General features: G+C 43.2%; 1 protein-coding gene across 2 annotated transcripts in view; it reads right to left on the reverse strand.

Annotated features, from left to right (window-relative positions):
* The window catches only part of KCNJ5 (potassium inwardly rectifying channel subfamily J member 5), a 45,613-nt gene that overhangs the window by 15,637 nt on the left and 14,462 nt on the right, over positions 1-15,514 (reverse strand). The window contains exons 1-2 of one of the 2 annotated variants that reach the window (XM_010311241.2): positions 4,485-4,939; positions 4,192-4,366 (exon numbers count right to left, since the gene is read on the reverse strand). The gene's annotated coding sequence lies outside the window, so the exon portion shown is untranslated. Of the gene's footprint in view, positions 1-4,191; positions 4,367-4,484; positions 4,940-15,514 lie in introns of those variants that run through there. The other variant, XM_075774538.1, reaches the window with a different exon arrangement.

The raw sequence follows: 15,514 nt of genomic DNA on the forward strand, positions 1-15,514 counted from the left end.
CTTGCCCAGCTTTTGCCCAGATGACAGTCTCGGGGCAGGTGGTGACATTTAGGGCTCTTAGATTTGATGAAGAAGAGTCAAGGTGGGGTTAGCTAAGTACCTTCAGGAAGCATTGTTTTGCAGAGCTGTCTACAAGCCCTGCCTGACAGAGCTGATGTACCTCCTGATAGCTCCAAGTCTTCAAGACAGAAATTTGTTGAAGACATCGCAGAAGGTAAAACAAGAAAAGTTTGCAAGAGACACTTTCACCTGATGGTGACTTTTTCAATTTAAATAACTGCTGATCTCGCTTAAGTACATGCAAGTTTCAGTGCGGATAGGATTTGCTTCTGGAGAGCTCTAAACTGGCAGGCAGGAGGATTTTGAAGACATGAATTTGTCATTAAGTTTGTGTAAAAGAATACTCCTTTTCGTTTGTTTCAAACCTGATGCCCGTGTTTTCTTGCATTATGAGAATAAATGAGCAACTGTTCTTTAGTAAACTTGCCCCTCTCCCCAAAATAGAACAAATTAAAGTAGTAGCAGGCAAAGAGAACAAAAGCATTGATGGCTGAACACTGAGTGCTAGTGCATAGAGGAAGAAGAAATATTAGGAAAAGATGGCCTTTGACAATCTGGAGATAAACAGCTATTAGATAAGCACTGACTGACAGGCAGGGCTTTGATTTCCCTGGGAAAGGCATCTTTCCCACTATCCTTTTATTTACTGCCTGTGCACAACTGAGACTGAACAGTCAACAATGCCAACAGGAGATTACCTTTCGAGGCATACATATGCACGCGAGAAAAAGAGAGGCACGTAGGTTTTGTGCAAATCATGTCATGCTTCAGTGTTCTGACTTATGAATAGAGATTGTGGTGGCTGCCTCTTTGGAAAGTGCCTGGAGATCCATGGGTGGAGGGAAAGAGGCAAAAGAGTTACGCTATTCAAAACCAGAGCAAAACATTTAAGGAAACTGCAGAAGAAAGGAGACTTGTGGCATTTCACTAACAAACATGTGGTTCAAAAGCTCCCTCATCCAAATAATTGCTTTTCAAAGTGCAATCTCACTCAGCCCTGAAGTAGGAAGATGCCTCTCATGTCCTCTTTGAGTTTTCATTAAGTGGCAGCACTGCTTTTCTAGCATGCTGACAGGAATGATTTTACAAGGGAGTTCCTCTGGGGCTAGAGGAGACACCCACCCACCAGAACACAAAACCGAGTGACTGATGATTAACTAGGCAGCTACGAAGGAAGCAGGATGACTTTGTGCCAGAGCTGGGCTGATGACGGCGCCTGTCTGCTTAGAGTTCATTAGGCTCAGAAATACTGAAACAGAAGTTGTCCAGTCTTTCAAAAGAAAATACCTTGTAAGAAAATATCTCTGGGTAGGAAGTCAATATGACACAAAGACAGACAGAGCTTATGGACATTTGCACTTTTATCCCAGTCTATCCTTCTCCCCAGCAGTGCTGGATAATCACAGTTCTAATATCCCTGAGCCCTTTCATTGTCAGTTGTGAGGCAGCAATGTGGTCCCCCATTCCCAGAGTATCCAAGTGTTTCACAGTGTTCAACACTGGTATCACATGCTTTAACATTTTATTTATTTATCAAGATCTATGGAACAAGGAAGTGCTCTATTTCCCGTATTTCAAGATGGGGAAGTGAGTCACAAAGACACTTGCTTCTTCCACGCTCACATTGGGAGTCTGTGGCAGGGAATTAAACCCAGAGTTTCCAAAATCCTAAACGAGTGTCTGTAATTACTAGACCACTGTTCTTACCTTGCACCAATCCAGCAGCAGTGAATAAATACAGTCCCTATTTGTTTCAGGTGTGTCTAAAGAGTACTCTGAAAGCCTGCATAGCCTGACCTATCAGCATGAATAACCTACCCAGACTGTTTCCAATGCCAAGAAATAATGTTTCTGTTCACTCACGTAGCTACGGGTTTCAAATAGATTTCCCCCCAACTATGGATTAAAGTATAAAAAATCCCATACCTAACACAAGTTTGCAGTTGCTTAAATATATTGACTTCAGAAACCAAACTGCAATGAGAATAAAGACTGGGGTGGCTTTGAAGTTTTTTTCCACAAAAAAAAAGATGAAAACTAGAAAATGCCTTATGAGACGTCATAATGACTCCAGCGTACAGGCTGTAACAATTTGTTACAGAACAAGGACTGGAGAACGTGCAGTATCCACAACACAGGGGATATCTACTACTTGCTATAATCACAGTTCCAATCCGTAGGGTGGATGGGAGGATATAATCTGTGTAACTTTCAACCTTATACTTCATTGAATTAAAGACGTTGAGCATGAAAAGTCCACGTGCAAAGGAGGCAATCACAATATTATGCTCTTAGGTGTTTTTCTTAATTTTGAACAGTCATGGTATTTTCTTTACCAACAAATAAAGCCTGAAAATAAATCAATTTGATCCTTCCACCTCCAGGGAAGTGACTCTGCCTGAGACACTCTGCAGCCTCTCTGTCTCTGTCCTTTTACCCCAGACTCTATTTTTAGGGGGACCTTATGGCATCATTGAAAATTTGACCATTATCTGTCAACCAACACAACTGAACAAAGAAAAAGAGACACTTTTGTTCTAATAAGATACTGCTGTTTCTCCTGCTACTGGCTTTTTACACACAGCACACACTGAATATTGGGGAAAGCAAAACCTCAGTTCTAAGAGAAAATCCTGCCCCAAGAGGGCACGTTCCTGTTCTCCATTGTTTAGATATTTCACCATTATAGCAACTGGGAATCACTATACAGACCTGCAGCTGGCTTAAAAATAAAAAAATAAAAAAATTGAAGGATGTTCACACTTCTCCAGTGACTTGCATCCGAACAGTTCAAAGCTGAACTGACCAAATGCAGGCTCGTTCTGCCCCAAGACGTTCAACAATGCTATTGAACCCACTGTGCAGACAAGAGAAGATGAATCACAGAGAGCCAAAGTGACCTACCTAATACCAAACCGACGGTTAAGTGCCAGTGCTCACCCCAAATGTCCAAGTGGCTCTCTTGACCTCAAACTGAATAGGAAGTGGGTGACATATAAAAGAGCACAGAGATTTGTCTCAGAACATGACTCCAAAACTCTGCCTTTTTCCAGGTCTGTAAATAATTGGGCTGGAACCTTCCAGAGATGGAGAACCAGAAATGATCCTGATCCTTTATCTCCAACTGAGTGGGAACAGCGGGGAAAGAACTGAACCCCAGAAGTGAAATAACTCCCCCAACACAACCACAGCCAGACACACTTCCCACATACTATAGAAAATACTGTTTGCTTGGATTGGTCAGAGAACTAGTGGGAGAAGCCAGTTCTGCTTCCCTCTGAGCTACTCCCCTATAAATCTAAGGTAGTTATCAACTTAAAAGTAAAAGGGTGCAGGAGGAAGGACCTGCTTGACTACAGAATCCCAGAAAGTCAGAGAGCAAGCTTTTTGGGACAGGGACAGTTTCTTCCTGAAACTCTCAGGTCAAAACCAACTGAGACATATGCTGTATAAAAGTTAGCATACTAGTCCCAACCACCTTATGCTAATACAAAAAAGGAAAACTTGGGGTGCCTTTTCAACCGATGCAGCAGGACATCAATAAAAAAATGAGTCACACTTTTACCTCCCAGAAAAATAAACACCCCTAGGGATTCCCAATGCATTAAATTACTTGTCCCCTCCAAGGGCTGAACATGCCACTTTATCGTCTGGAGACTATACTGCAAGGGCTCTTTAAACCCTAAGCTGACTAGTAAGTATTCTAATTATAAAAGAATTTAATCTTTGACTCTAGGTAAGGATTATGGGCTCAGTCCATGCATTTCAGGGCTGCTTACTGATCAGTCTCCCCCTGCCCATTGTATTCCAGTGATCTCCACTAATCTGGTATCTGAGCAGTTCTGCATTTTTAGTGTCTTTTCCTGCATAACACCTTTACTAGATCCAACAATGCTTTTGCCCAAGATCAACATCTAATCCCCAGCTTCCCAAAGAGTTCCCTAGCAGGTGGCGAGTTAGACAACAGCACATCTACTAGCTGTCATCCTGGCAGGTTTGGGGATAGAAACCTGCTGTTCAGCTGACCTAATACCTCAGCCGCTTGTCCTCCTGCCTTCTGGGCTCCTGATCCTTTGCAACCAGAGAAGAAAAGCCGCGAACTGGGAAAACAAACAAAATCAGGTAACTTACTTGCTAAGAGCGGCTGTGCATCAGTCTTGTGCCTTGGCACTTCGGGGAGACTGGATGGTGACAGGGCTGAGAGGTAGGCAAAACAGCTGCTGGAAAAGTGTCCGATCCATGCCATCACCAGAGCACTGGGGTCGTCTTCTGATGCCTGGGCTGTCTCCTTCCTTCTTCCCTCTGCCTGTTACTAGAAAACATTTATGTGGCACTGAAGATTTAAACGCACACGCCCCTGTCCCTAGGTATCCCTGATTTCCCTTGTTCTGTCGGAGCTGCCACGGGGTCCTCCAAACCCTCACCCTCCACTGCTGCAGTGCTACTTTTGCCTATTAAATGCCTGCTTTCCTTGTTCCTGCTCCCTCCCGTACAAATGAATTCTTGGTGTTATAAAGCTTTTTAAAGGGCTGGGGCAGAGGGGAGGGAGAGAAGAGGACTGCATGTGACGGGGAGCATCATCTGTTCTGAATGAGCAGCACAGAGAAAGGTGGCGGGAGTGAAAGCAAAGGGGGGAGGGGTTTAAGCCGCTGCTTTGCACAGAAAGGGCTGCCTGGGGAGGGGGGGAGAGAGGCGTATTCCGTGCCTTGAGAAAATGCAAGGCACTGTGCTCCCCTGGCACCACATGCTCTTCGCCCTCCTTGCCAGTTCCCCAAGTGCCGTGTGTTTACTCCAGCTCTCCCCTTGCCTGGGTTCTCCTTCCCCGGTTACTGGATGGGCTTTCATTTTTTTAGGGGGTGGGGGCTGACGTTCTTGTTTTAAAATCGCACAAAGAGTACCTAAAAAAAAGGAGGACAGGGAATGCAGAAGCTGAATATTTAACAGGGAGCCCATGCGTACGCGTTCATCGGCATTGTGGAAATGCCAGCTCTTCCAGGCTGGACCAAAGATTTGGGAAAAGTGGGGAGAAGGAGGGAGAGCGTGATTCCTCTGGCACTCTTCCCTTGCCTGTCAACCATCAAGCTGCTGAAATGGTGTTTGCTGACTGAGTTGTGGTGTTTGCCTGCAATCCAGCTAGTCCCAGGCAATGCTCTCAAAGCGCTTTGGTGGTTTGCTGTATTTTTTGTCTTTCTCTTTTTTAATTCTTTTTTTTATCATTGATAATACCATGCTATCTCCCTAGCTTAGTAAAATATTTCCTCTTCTGAACAGCAAATGTCAGGCCAGCTGCATATATGAGGAAGATCTGCCTAGCGACTGCAGGTTACCTTCAGGCTTTGTTGCCCGGTTCCCCTAATCCTGTCGCTCTGTCCTCCCCAAATCTCTATTCTAGGACCACAAGGCATTGCAGCCCATCAGAAATGCTTTCACAGAAGATTTTATGGTCAGGAAAAGAGAACTTGTCAAAACCAAAGCACTGTACAGGAATGTGTCAGTATTGCTGGAATCTGAAAGCAGTATTTTCCATGTTCTGCTTTGAATGACTTTCAATTTTTTTTATTTTTTTAAAGTTACACCATCACTAATTAAATATGTCAGCATTGGAATGACATTTTTATTTTACTGTATTGCAATGTATTATTTGCATTGTTGTTTTGGAACAGGAAAAAAATTGAACTAGTGGAACTTCCTGTAGATCAGAAAATCTCATTCCTAATCATCTTAAATCTTGGATATGTAACACCTTATTATGGAAGCTAGACTGGAAAAATAGCTGTTGGAAAATTCAAAGACAGCCACGCTAAAGAGAGGGAAATAACCACAGCTTTGAATATCATTAATAATCATATTGCACAGGGGACTGGGTTAAGAAAGCACATCTCTGTGCACATACCACTTTTTCCCAGTGTTCTTGTTCTCTGATCTGTACATGCAGGTTGGATCTGGCCCACTGGGATAGGAATCTGGAGCCAGACCAAGCACTTAGGCCATTAAAAATGAGTTTTGCAATGTTATTTTGCTTTTCCACTTGTTGTTAGTTTATATTTCCCACTTCACGACAGCATGGGCAATGAGATCAGACTAGCCAGTTTGGCTCCTGTTTCGCATGCATTAGAACAGTGCTACCCCATCTTGGTTGCAAACAGCACAGAGGACTACATTCAAATCAGCAGTAAAACTATTTTCAATTAAAGTAAAAGACATGGTAATAAACTGTTGCTTAAATCCTATGAAATTATGTTAGATCTGCCTGTGCATAACTGTTAGGAGTGCTCCTTTCAGCAATAGTTATTTTACCTTGTAGGAGTATGTCTATGATACATGAAGTATCCTTATTAAAGTGCTATTTGGGGAGTACATGAACAGTTTTGTTTTGGTTTTTAATAAGCATTCAAACGTACTTAAAAAGTACTAAACAGTAATTCATACCGCATGAGAGTTAGTCCCCCCAAAATCATAACGTTGGCTTTCAGAGCAGGTTAAGTCCCCGGATGCTGCTTCACCAGCACTAAGGAGAGTGTCACCTTCATAAAGACATCAACTCTGCTGCTTCTTTTATTTAATTTCTTTTAACAAGACTTGGAATAAATTTTTGTGCTAGGAAAAGCTGTCCAGCCAGCAGCCCTAGAGGAACAGAGTCTCTGCAAGTCTGCAAAGCAACCTGGTCAACGTTAGGAGAAGCCTTCATTCCCACCTCCTGCACAGGTTTACCCAATGCATATTAACTATGAACTATGAACCCAGTCAACAGCCTCGAAGCAGACAGAGGTCTCCCAGGTATGCTGAGGAGTGGGCTCACAGTATAGTTATTTCTGTGGTGTTTGCCTACCTCAAGCTACGCCATTGCATTGCTCACATGCGAGAAATGGCACCGTGTTTCATGCAATGTAAATAAAAACGTTTTCGTGTTTTGAGCAGGCTCCTATTTCTCCTGACACGAGTGGAACTCTGCTAACAGGCACTGCCATCTGCCGGCACCACGTCCTTCCACCGATTTCCCTACAAACAGTGAAAAAAGTGGGGCACGTTGAGTGTTTAAAGTGGAGGCTGGATTTTCAAAGCGCCCATTAATTCGTGAGGCTGCAGAAAGCCCTGTTTCCCCAACATCTCACATGTATTATTCAGCTAGAAAAAAAGAGACCTCTCCGCTAACGAGATTTGTCAGTTCATGAGCAGGCATATAATTTTGACACTCTTCTCGCTTTGCCACAGCTCTGCCAATACCTTATGCAATTACACAGCGCTGTGCTCGCCCCTCTGTCCAGATGTCAGCTCAGAGGAGAGAGTGGGATTGCAGATGCTGCCCAGTGCACGCCGTAAGTGCATTTGTGTGCTGTGGCTGCTGTTTGTCACAGGACCTGAGGCATCAGACGCATTGCAAAGCACAGCAAAGGCCACAGAGAAGGGGGCACTTGAGGGGTATGTACTTCAATCACTGTGATAGGACTTTTAGGAGCCATTTATTTAATCCCCAGAGAGGTAGCACCTTTTGCATGGGTCCATGAGGGCATGCATCTTGGTAGACTTTTGCTTCCTTGTTCCTACACTGTAAACTACTGCATTGTTTCATGTATCATTTCAACAGACATCTTGCAATTTGTACTGATTAAATACCAGCCAGATGTGAAAACAGTTTTCCAGTTGGAAACTACACTTCAGTGAGTCAGTGGCATCAATGTGCTCTTGCTAAGGTGGTTAAGAAGTTGTCAATGGCCTCACAAGTTTGCAATACGTTAAAGAACTCCGGGTATCAGCTTGGTGCAGAAGGGCAGATCTAATAGAAAATGGCAGTACAGTTTGGGTAGACTCTCAGGCTAGTATGTAAACAAGGAAATGCAGAAAGATTGCTTCTCTGTGTCAGTAATAACACAAAGTTCTCTTGGTGTTTGGGATGAAACTCACCTTAGGTAATGCCATTTAGGATGCACTAGTCCAAGACTAAACAGTCATGCTATTTCCTAACTGATGCAGAGAGACAGGTAGTTACCAGAAGGCATCTAAATTAGACCCTTACACAAGAATGGGATGAATGATCCAATTCCCGGAGTGTGTGGATACAAATTTCACTTCAGTGCAACATCTTGATTTTCCTGGGGTTGCTCACAAGCTCTAACAGCTGTGCTTCACTGTTCAAAGGATGTACAAGGCTATTCACAGGGGTGAAATTATGGCAACTGCGGAATGTTTAGCGCCTGGATTTGTAAACAGAACAAGATGTGGAAGAACAAACTTTAATCTCATTTTGGTATAACTAAATAGCTTTCTGAGTACATTATGTATATAAAAAGCTTTCATAAAACAAACAGTTTGGATTTTTGCTGGTTCCTACAGAATGCAGCAGGACAGTCCAATTCTTGAGCTGTCATGAACCAAACAGGGAGTAACCTCCATTTCCCTGAGGTTCCACCGCACATAAATGAGCCATCCCCATCGATGAGCACAGACTGCCCTGTGACATCTATTACCCAAAAGGACAATCTTCAATCTGAGCACCAGTGACAGAATCCGTAGCTCGCTCTGAAATCAGTGGAGGCTGTCATCGGCTTTACATGTATTGAGAGGAGAGGGAGCAACAGTGCCTTCAGGGAGCATTTTAATTTGTTGTGCAATTTGATCTCTGGAATGAGAGCTGTCTCTTTACGTTTGTCAACCATTAACCTACCATCCCACTAGAAGAAAACAGAGTTGTAAAAGCCAGAGCTGGAAACAGCTTCTAAGATAGCCTCATCCACCTCCACTCTTTCCTGGTGCACTCTACTGAACGGGAGCTGAGCTTTCAAGTAAAGCTCTGAAATCTAGATGTGACAGTCACCCACTCCGTCTCGACTTCCTTTTGTGTATTGGGGCTTATTCAAACCCCAAACTCCAAATGAAACTTAAGAAGTAGGAACGGAGGCAGACAAGGGGAAGGAAAAGTTTCTGCAATAAACCCAAACACCCCCGCCTCTGTGAAGCATGTGTGGAGGAGTCTGCTTGCCATTTCTTTTGATGTGATAATGAGGAGCTAATGCTAACCTAGGGAAAGAGACAGCTCTTCTCACAGCTATGTGGAGCTACGGCCTAGCACTGATTTGCGCCAGCCAACGCACATCCCAAGCCTTTGCTATCTTTTAACTTCTGGATTGCCCGCAAGTGTGTTAGTCCAGTTCTTAGTGAGCTGCTGTTATAATTAATACTAATTAAGCTCTTGTTTTGCAGGTGCAGCAGCAGAACCTAAGGCTGAAGGGCACCCAGAAACTAAACTTCCCACTGAAGCTGATTGTAGCTACAGGGCTAGAAAACACTGGTGAGGAGCACTGTTTGAATGTGTGTGAACTTGCACGCGCATGACATCGCTTCGGTGAATAAACTACCACTGCAGCTTCCAGAGCGCCTGGCTTTCGCTGCCTGTGAGCTCAGCAACAACAACAAAAATGCAGTAGTCATAGCACAGTGCTAATAATGGTGAATTTATGAAAAGAATTTCCTTGCTAGGCTGTCAGAATTCAGAAAGGTTCCTGACAAAAGTAGATGCCTTGGTTCTTTCAGGTGGGAATCTTGTTGCATTAACTTCTCTCCTAAAAACATACAGCCTTCCCTTTCCAGAGAGAGATGGGTGCATACAGGGTGTAGTACAGTCTGCCTCTCAAACTCAGCCATTACATAGCCCTTTCACTGAAACAGGATCTTACCTCTATCTTGTGTTTTTCCCAGCAATTGAAAGAGATAGGCAAGAGGTAGAGCCAGCAACTCCTTCATTTAACTACAAGGAATGATATTTAGTTGATTCCAAGGGATTCCACAAATGGTTTTGCATGAGAGTGCTCCAGACAGAGCTCAACCAAAGCCCGGCATGCACACTTGAAGTCCTGGGTTGTGGCCCTCTATGAAACAACAATCCACTGAACATCACAGATCAGCGCAACATAAAACAGTCACTTCCAGCATCTTCTGTGATTACTTTGCAGAAAGCACAATCTACGGGACAAAAATAATATCCTGAAGATAGAGTTTAGGCAATGCACATCAGCATGCTAGTTTATTTAACTGGCATATTTTAATACTATTTGCAATCCACTCTTAGGAATGAAAAGCAACTCAGCATTTGTTAGAGCAGGTCATTGCTCCGAGTTCACTTCAGGACTCTTTTCAGCTCTATTCTGGCTGCAGAAAAAGTGACCCCCACTGACTCTAATGAAGTCTTTTTATTACTGTTTAATGTCGTGTGTGTGTGCCTGGCAGCAGACTAGCAGCCCTGGGGACAAAAGGCCTCTATTTAGCCACAAACGGGTACTGTATGGACAGCCTTCCCCCAGTGCTGCTCTTTTGTTACACCCCAAGGGTATTCAGGTGACTGGAGAGGAGCCAGAATGGTGACTGGCCAGGGAGCCAGAAGGGGTCTGTCAGAGAGGCTCACCAGCACAGTGCACGATAGATTAGTGGTAATACCCTGGCAAATAACCCTTGGCTTCTCTATTTCAGTTAGTGTCGGCTGTAGTGGAGCTTAGAGCCTGGTCCCTTAGCATCTGACTGATGTCACCTGGGACTTGACGCTTCAGTCGTGGCTAACCTAGGCTAGATTTGAACTAGAGATCTAAAGGTGAAAAACCATCAAACCTCATTTTAAATTCACAACATACATGGCTCTGAGTTTTAGTAAACCTTGCAGTAGAATCCTTTTGGTGTGAGAAGGGTAGTGGGAGGGTCCATAAAAGAACCAAAACGTGAATTCCTGCTGCCATAACAAGTAGCATAGTGGTTGCTGACCACACATGACTATAGCAGACCCTGTCTGCGCACTCTTTTCCCCTGCAAGGGCTAGAACTGCTCTACCAGGGGAATTTTTTGCTTTGCCAAAATTCCAGTGCTTAAGCGGAGCAGTGGATCTCCTCTGCAATTAAGTTTTGTTCTTTTATATGCAACAGCCCTTCAAGCCAATTTCTGAGATGCATCTTACTACAACAACTTCTAGGGAGTCTTTAAGAATAAAACCAATTGTTCCATTTCCCCCCAAAGTGTCTATGTCCAGTAAGTAATCTGCATGGACTGGTAAATTCAAGAACTATAACTTAACTTCTGAGCTCTTGGATTTCCACATAATTTACTAACATTAGGAAGATTTTCAGCAGTTTTTCAGTCATTTGGGAGCTTAAGAGAACCATTTCTAGATTATTTTTTTTTTCCCAGACCTTGCAGCAGGATTCAATATTTATAAGGAATTCCCTGCCTCAGTAGCAACAACTGACAGTTATGAAAAATAAGTACACTATAAAATGCATTAATATTTTAAGTCTGCCAAAGACTGCTAGATGAAGATATTTCCAGCTTGTGCCTGACTGGTTGATATTTAGTTCAAGCAAATATCTGACAAAAGGAAACATATCTAGGAGGGAAAGGAGAGGGTGTATGGGAACTCGCAACAGTAAAAGATTTTTCTATGTTTACACAATAAATCAGCAGCAGAATCAGGAAAAGAACCAGTCTTCTGGTTTCTACTCCAGCCACTTATTCAAGGAAGCAACTGTCTATTATGCATTCAGATATTGCTATAGGATTCTGTAGTACATGAATAAAACCTTTCCCCATCCTCCAAATAAAATTTTGAGATTGTGCTGAATCTAGGCTTTTCCACAAAAATGCAAATAATTCATGTTTAATGATGCAATGGAGAGAAAGATAAATCTTGGTATCACTGTAATAAAGTGCCTTTTTATGAACACTCCTGTGTGCTCGCTGCCTGATGATACTGGACATCATCCAGGTCTGTTTACAGTGCCAGCATGTCTGTGTCCCTGACTCCTGGCGCATCTGTACATTTTGTTCTTGGCTTATGTGTATCTATGGAACCAGCTGACCTTGAAACTCTCATCAGAGGGGAAAAAAAAAATAAAAATCAGCAGCCAGAAAGCCTACCACCCCCCATATATTTCACAGTTATCAGAATATTTTTCCCCTGTTCAGTTTGCACAGAGATGACATTCAATAACACTGAAAACGTTCTTACTGTCCCTAGAGAGGCCTGTTCAGACTAAACCCACAGGTAATTAAAGACCTATCAAGCAATACCCCAATACAGGATCATAAATATAAAACTGCAGGCAGTGACTGGCTAAAGCACTAAGGACAAAATGTGCTAAAACTCTCTGACTTGGGTGCCTCCATTCCTGCCACCCCTGTATTCCCTACTCTGCAAGGAGATGGGGAGGGTTCCCCATCGCTCGTTATTACTGCGTGCTGACATAAAACAGAGAGGATGAAGCATTTGCTGTGGGACTAATGTGCCATAGTGCACCGCTTCTGTGACAGCAAGGCTTTGCAGCCATTGCTAAAAATACACACCTCTTTCAGACCACACTAGAGTGCCTCCCTTACATGCTGTAATTTGTGCAGCAACAGCTCACTAAATTTGCAGCAAAACTGTCGGATTTACCCTGCAGTCATCGAGTGAAGCTTCCCTTTCTGGTTGGATTTGCCTGGGGCTTATTCTTTGGCCACTCAATGCACTAACTCAAAACTTCAGATCTGCCTAGTGCTAAAACTGTACAAGAAAAGATGCTTTACCCAGACAGATGAAATTTACTTCACTTTTCTGGTAGTCATGAAATTCGTCCACTGTTTGATATATCTGAGCTTGAGATTAAGGAGATCAGTGTAAACTCAGGCCATTATAAAACTTTCTCAGCAGGCCATACAACCATAGAAATAACTCAGATGACTACACGAGTCACACTGCTCTCTGTTGTAACAGCAGACATAAGGAATTATTGACTAGATCTCCAAGAATGTACCAGTGTAAATGAGGCATAACACCAGAACTGTAGGCATGTCAAAAAGCATAAAAATAAGTTTTCCCAGGAAATATGATGCCATATGGACATGGTCTTTGTTCTGGTTCAGTTCCCCAGGCTCTTCTATGTCATAATGTTTTCTAGCAAGATGACTGGGTTATGTCATCTCAGCACTTAAACTGCCTTGGGCTGTGGTGTTTCCACACTAACGATACCACTGGAACCTGCAGATTCCATACTGTCCCACTCACAGAGAATGGATTCATTTGTGCTGACAGCTTACATACACCTTGTCATACAATAGAGTTATTGAAACTGAATTGCCAGAAAGGCTACGATCATTGCTTTGGATGATTTATCTAGGACTTATTCAGAGCTCTGAGTCAATGCCAAGAAAACTCCCTCATGTGCCTAGACCAGATGTTGTTGTCATCTGAACTATGTTAAATGTGAGATAAAACTACTAAAGCCAACACACGTGTAGTGCTACTATCACCTTCGTGTTGACTCAGAACTACACTCCCCTCTGTGTCGACCCCATCCCCAAAAAATCAGCAAAACAGCCACAGCTGGACAAAAAGTTCAGTTTCTCTGATTTCACCTGTTGCTCTGCAAAATGGTTTTGGCAAGTAAGAAAACGTTGACTATTTATTTTTAATTGATGACAGTAGCCCTAATTTTAAAAGGAAGATGAAGCCTTGTGGTACTCAGCCACAAAAAGGGTAACAGAAGTGCTTAATGCCAAAAGCTTCACCTCCCCCCACACCTTTCTTTCATCTTTTTAAGAGAATTTCCCATCATACACAGAGCCAGCATTCCCTCAAGCAGTCCCTGCATAGGCCAGTAGAGGGTGGTGGGCAGCCACATTGTTTTTTTACTCTCGGGATAAAGCCACACATCTCTCTGAAACTTTATTTAACCATGCATCCTATTTGCAAGAAAGTACACAAGGTGTACGCCGAGGTTCATCTCAGTGTGGATGATAGAGACCTACGGCAAATCTTGCTACAACAGATGAAGGTGCCTGCCTGGGCATAAATAAAGCTCCTCTTCAGAAAGCACCTCATGGCTCTGTGGAACTGGATGTGACAAAAACACATTGTAAAGGGGAAACTTCAGCACAAAAAGACTTCAGTGTATGGATGCATTGTAAGAGGAAGGGCTTACAAGATTATGTCTTCAGCTACGTAATCTTGTCATTGAATCTGTTATGGCATTATCAGGTCAAGAGAGATAAGGACATAACCTTATTCAGAGTTGCCTAAATTCCTGTTCCCTATTCCAGCTCTAAAGCCAGCTGCCTCTTGAAGGAAGCTGTTTATCGCCCAGAGCAACTGATTCAAAACGTAATTCAGAACAGTCCAACCAGAGCTGTGCCCACTATATCACTGCCCCTCAGAGACCATGTTTTTTCCAGCCTGCACATTAAGCCTTACATACATGAAGACACACCACTGACCATTTTCATTGCTCACGCAAAACTAGCAGGCTACAGCTGATACTTCAGGCTGCTTTCTACTACCAAACGTGGTAACAGCTCTCTGCTATCAAGCCTGTTCATATTGCTCTGCCGAGTGACTCGTTTTGATGGGTTCACTCATCTGTAAAACAGTCGTTCTTTACATGGCTATTTCTAACGTCCTGACCTTCAAAAGCAAGGCCTAGGGTTTTTGCGTGATCGTCCAGTAAATGTACTTCTGTAAAGAGAGCATGTAGCCAAAGTACCTGCAGTTCTTTGCTGGGAGAAAAAAACCCCAGAATGGTTCATATTTTTTTTCTTTTGATAACAGCAACCACACACAAAATCAATGGCAACTTTTATGGGTACAATGCTGCCATTAGAAACAAGGACAAAGTTACCACCCAGCTGTTATTACTAGTGGTAAAGAGTCAACAGTGGTTTTACCAGAGGGAGGGCAGGAACTACAGGGGCTATAGTTCCCATTAGCAATGCCCCCGTGGCATACATACTCTTCAGTCATGCTTGCAGCTGCTCAGAAGTACAAACTTGGCTCCTGGATCCAGCCCTCCCTATAGAGACATTGCCTGAATTTCACAAGGCCGGGCTCCATGGGACTGTGAGCTAAACTCAGACAACAATCAATCATAACCCTTTTCCTAGTGAAAGAACAGAACAAAGAGCATAATACATGTAAAGAGGATGTGCTGATTTCTTTACTACCCTGTCCTATGTCTGTGCTGCCACTGGGACCATATTCCTACTCTTGGGAAATAACTAAATAAACTCACTCCACACAACTTGCTCACTTCCTTACTATGCCTAACACTGTGAGCTCCATCCAACCCATTAGCTGCAACGGGAATTCAACAGAGCTCTAACTCTTTCAAGCGATATGCTCTCAGCTTTCTTCATGACTCCCATGAGATCAATGTCTGACTTCAGTGGGTCAGGATATCAAACCAGGCTTTCTACCTTGCTTTGCTTTTCTCTGCCTTGGTTATCATCTGTAAAAAATAGAATGATGACTGCTTCCTGTGTCTTCCTCTCCCTCCCCTGCATTCCAAAAGAGAGGGTGAATTTCATTTATCAATGCTGATAGAGTCCATGGAGACTTGCAGATAAAAAGACTCAATGTGAAGCAGAATATAATGTTCTACCTTGCAGACAGCTTATGCTTTCCTATTTCTTTTCAAAGCACCTACTGACATTGCTAGGCAACTGGGAC

The sequence above is a fragment of the Balearica regulorum genome, chromosome 23, assembly GCF_011004875.1.
Source record: "Balearica regulorum gibbericeps isolate bBalReg1 chromosome 23, bBalReg1.pri, whole genome shotgun sequence".
Taxonomy (NCBI): domain Eukaryota; kingdom Metazoa; phylum Chordata; class Aves; order Gruiformes; family Gruidae; genus Balearica; species Balearica regulorum.